A 5,319-nucleotide genomic window follows, 5' to 3' on the forward strand; every position below is an offset into this window, starting at 1 on the left:
ATAGACAAAGAAAAAATAGGAAAAATAAACAGAGCACTGGTGCACTGTTGAAAAGCTTCACACAACTTAATATGTGTGTAATCGGAGTCCCCAAAGCAGGAGGGGGCATAAAAATACTTGAAGAAATAATGGCTAAAATTTTTCCAAATTTGATGAAAACTTAAAACCCACTGGTCCAAGAAATTCTATGAACCCCAAGCACAAGAACATAAAGAAAATTCCACCAAGGCACATCATAATCAAATTGTTTAAAAACTGGGATAAAGAGAAAATCTTAAGACAGAGGCATGTTACATGCAGAGGAACAAAGATTAGGATGACAGCTGATTTCTCATCAGAAACAAAGCAAGCAAGAAGACACTGGAGCAACATCTTTAAAGTACTGAAAGAAAAAAATCTGTCAACATAGAATTCCATGCTGAGAAAAAATATCTCTCAAAAACAAAGGCAGGGCTTCCCTAGTGGCTCAGTGGTTGAGAGTCCACCTGCCAATGCAGGGGACACGGGTTCGTGCCCCGGTCCAGTAGGATACCACATGCCACGGAGCGGCTGGGCCTGTGAGCCATGGCTGCTGAGCCTATGCGTCCGGAGCCTGTGCTCCGCAACAGGAGAGGCCACAACAGTGAGAGGCCCGCATACTGCAAAAAAAAAAACCCCAAAACAAAAAACAAAGGCAAAATAAAAAATTTATTTTCAGCATACAGAAATCACCACCATACCTGCACTACAAGAAATGTTAAAGGACATTCTTTATGCAGAAGGAAAATGATACCAGATGAACATATGCATCTACACAAAGGACGGAAAAAAGAAGACTTAAAAAACCCTTTATTTTAACAATCTCTTTGAAAGATAATTTTTTATGCAAAGATAATAATAATGTATGGTGGAGTTAATAACATATTTATAAGTAAATATCTAAATACCATATTTAGAAGTAAAATATCTGACAACAATAGCACAAAGACTAAGAGGGGAAATAGAAGTAAACTATTTTAACATTCTTGTACTATACACTAAATGATACAATAATTCTTGATGGTGTATAGTGACACATTAAAGATGTATACTATAAATCCTAAAACAACTACTAACAGCAAAACAGAGGTATAGCTTACAAGCTAACAAAGGAGATAAAGTAGAATAATAACAATCAATTAATCCAAGATAAATGAGAAAAAGTGGTAAAAACAAAGAACAGATGGGACAAATAGAAAACAAACAGCAGAGTGATACATTTAAACTTGGCCATATCAATAACCACAGTAAGTATAAATAGTCTAAATACCCCATATAAAAGCCAGAGATTTTCCAATCGGGTAAAAAATACAAGACCTAACTGTATGCTACTCATAAGAAGCCTACTTTATTTGTAAAAAACAAAATAGTTTAAAAGTAAAAAGGATTGAAAAAGATATACCATGCTAATGCTGATCAAAAGAAAGTTGGAGTGGCTTTATTAATATTAGGAAAAAAGTAGATTTCAGAGCAAAGAATTGTTACCAAATAAAAATGGGTCATTTCACAATGACGAAGGGGTCAATTTGTCAAAAGGACATTGCAATCCTAAATATTTATGCACTTAATAAGAAAGTTTAGAAGTACATGATATAAAAATTAATGGAGCTGAAAGAAGTAGGTAAATCCACAATTATAGTTAGAGATTTCGACACCACTCTCTTAGTAATATATAGAACAAGTAGACAGAAAATCAGATATTGTATGGAAGATTTGGGGAACATGATCAGCTACCTTGACCTAACTGATATTTATACAACACTCTACCCAATAACAGCAGAATACACATTCTTTTCATGTCAGAAGGAACATTTACCAAGACGGATCATATTCTGGGCTATAAAACAATTCTCAAAAAATTTTTAAAGGATTCATCCATACCAGGTCCATTCTCTGACCATGATGGAATTAAATTTGAAATCAATAGCAAGAAGATATAAGGGAAATCCTCAACTATTTGGAAACTAAATAATATAATCTAAATAACCCATGGGTAAAGATGGATATGAGTAAAGATAGATATGCTCATTCTCTTGATTGTGATGATGGTTTAATGGGTGTAAACATATGTTAAAACTCATCAGATTGTATACCTTAAATATTCACAGTTTAACATATTCTAATTCTATCTCAAAAAAGATGTTAAAAAAAAAAAGACGTGCTCAAAGGTTGAGATTTAATAATACCCACAATTTTTATTCTTCATCAATGATATTGTTAAGTGAGACTGGCTCTTTTTCTTTTCTTTTGTCTTTCTATCTCTTTTTTCTTTTTCTTTTTTTTACTGTGCAGGGCAGTGAAGTAGGTTTTTTTTTTTTTTTTTTAATAGTACAATTTTGTGTTCTGTCTTGATAAGTGCTAAGGTGCCAGAAGTTTTACCCACTATTGCTTTAGCAACATCAGTGCAAATTTAATACAGTAAAAAAGTACAACTTGCTTTTGTATTATTGTAAAGATTGATTTGACCTTGCAGACATCCAAAAGGGTCTTTGGGAATCCCCAGGGGCCAATGGATCACATTTTGAGAACTACTGTTTTAATACAACTTTCTGGTTATTTCTGCTTTAGTCCAATAGTGTGTCTTTAAAGGTAAGACTAGGTATATGAAAATTCTGCCACCAAAACTGCATGGGTAAGACCTTAATTAGCAGTTGAGTCCTTAATGTGATTCAAATCACAGTATAGAATCTATACCATAATAAAGATGATAACCATTCCACTTGTAACTAATGCTATCATTGCATACACAAATAATTTTTTCCATGATGAAAAATGGGGCCTGTGGTTGTTTAGTTAAATGTAATAGTCATGGGTTATCTTCCATATAAAGAGTTTGAAGACAGAAAAAGTTGTAGTAGGGAAAAAAAAATAGCAGAGAGAAGGCATTTCTGAAAGTCTCCAGAATGAAGGAGGAGAGAAAAGAAGAATGAATGAAGAAAAGGGGAAGGGAATATTTAGGGTATAAGGCATAAGAAAAGATAAAAATAAAGAAGGAAGGGACACATAAATAGAGAATTGTATTGGATTTGTAGATTTATGGAAAGTTGTCAGAAAAGCCCGCATGTGTAAAAAACAATTTATCATCAGTTTCACGTACTATGCAAAATGTTTTAGATGTATGGGATCCATCACACGGATACATGAGTGGTGGATACAGAGATGTACTGTTCATATTCCCTTCAGTGAAGAACTCTGCTCCAGCTGTTGGAGTGTCACTGGCAGACAGCCTCTAGCTGTCAGCTCCTTTGGCTGCAGAGAACTGCTTATAGGAAGTCACCCCACTGAGGTGAGGGTACAAAGCTTCAGCCATTTGGGGTCACTGTGGGACAACTCTGACAGGCACTTTCAGCTCCAGGGCTCTCCATGGGGCTGGGTGGAGCTGTGGAGGAGGAGGCCGCTTCCCTGATGACTCTTCCCTCTGACCAGTCCGGTTCCTCTCTCTCCCTCCCACAGGGGTTTGTCCCAAGGGCACTCCCTAATACACATCCTGAATGCTAAGCTCTGTTTCAGAGTCTACTTCCTATAGATCTCAAACTGCAACAGCATCTTACTGACTTAAATATAATCAAAATTGGAGAAGACTGGGGAACTGTAGGCAATGGAAACTAATTATCAAAATTATGTGTTAACCTTTTAACTCAAGCATTTCTGTATTTCTCATTTTGAATTGCTTATACTTAGCATACTATCTTTAACATTTTGTTTCATGTAGGTTTGCTATTTCCACCTTCCCTTTCTTATAGAAATCACACTGTGGAAAGATAAAAAGCTAATAGGATAAGAAAAACAATTATGCTGTTTCTTACCCAGCCACTCAGGAAACCCACAATTTCAAGGTTGGCCTAAGCAGCAAAAGAGGAAAAATATATTGGAAGATGTGATAGTGGTTTTGTTCTGAATACATACCAATGGAAAATTCTGAGGTGGTCCGATTATCAGAACTGACCATGGATGTACTAAAGAAGCTATTTAATTTTGTTTGAGCCGGAAGATTTGAATTGTTACTCAAAATTCTTAGACATGAATAGGATTAGCAATTTTGAACATCAGGGAAGTGTGTATTTCCATCCTGTCTTCCTCCATAGCTCCAGAGGAGGGCTGACAGTATTCTCAGGTCAGGTCAGCCCTCTCCCTTTCTAAATTTACTCTTATAGCCAAGCCTAAGAATATAGAGTGGGTGAGCCTTCAGGCTGACTGCATTACCTTCAGACTTTTTCTGTCTGTCAAACAGGTCGGTTTCAGTGCCTTTGGTTTTTTTCGGGGATCTATATGTTACTAGATGACTCATGGCAAGCCACACCCTGATCCTTAGTTTGGAGGAAAAAGAGGATGGTGAAGTAATTGTCCAGACAACTTAGACTAGAAAGGTACAGACCAAACTGAGATAGCGTTTTGTTTCTAGGATTATCTTGATAACAGTGATCTTTTTTTTTTTAACATCTTTATTGGAGTATAATTGCTTTACAATGGTGTGTTAGTTTCTGCTTTACAACAAAGTGAATCAGTTATACATATACATATGTTCCCATACCTCTTCCCTCTTGCGTCTCCCTCCCTCCCACCCTTCCCATCCCACCCCTCTAGGTGGTCACAAACCACCTAGCTGATCTCCCTGTGCCATGCGGTAACAGTGATCTTTGATGTTACAAAGTAAATACAGTTGTATTTAGCTTTTCCTTTGTGAGGCATGGATTCCACTGTGAACATTTTAGATCTCATGTATATCAAACAGTTACTTCAACCATACTTCTCAGCTTGGGAGTATGATAGTCTGTCTCCTATAAGGCAAGGTAACTATCTGTGAGAAAAAAAGAGAAAAGATATGATGGACTGTTATAAAGGAAATATTTTGAGGGTCCCAGTTCAGGCTTTGTTTGCTCATCTGTTAAATGGGATTAATACCTACCTCACATGGTTAGGAAGGGTAAATGTGGGAACATAGGAAAAGCACCTAGGACAGTGGCTGGTACAGAAGTATCCGGTAAATATCGATCCCTGGCCACCCCTTCTTAATGAGCTGTAGGAAAAGAATTCTTAACCTCACAGGGTTTGATGAACCCTCCCTCCCGTTTCTATTCCCAGTCATGGCAGTGGAGATCATAAAAATGCTTCTTCCATGTCTCTTCCCTACTTCCTTTCTTCCTCTCCTAGACAAGGAAGTGGCCGTCTCTGTTCCCATGGATTCGGAAGCTTGTGCCTCTCAGGACAGCCCAGACCCCGGGTTGCTAAGGTGGTGGGTGGTGTTGGAGAGCTGCGGCTTCGGCCTGCGCAGCGCAGTGGGGCGGCGACCGGGAGGCGATG

Source organism: Mesoplodon densirostris, chromosome 14 (genome assembly GCF_025265405.1).
Source record: "Mesoplodon densirostris isolate mMesDen1 chromosome 14, mMesDen1 primary haplotype, whole genome shotgun sequence".
NCBI classification, from domain to species: domain Eukaryota; kingdom Metazoa; phylum Chordata; class Mammalia; order Artiodactyla; family Ziphiidae; genus Mesoplodon; species Mesoplodon densirostris.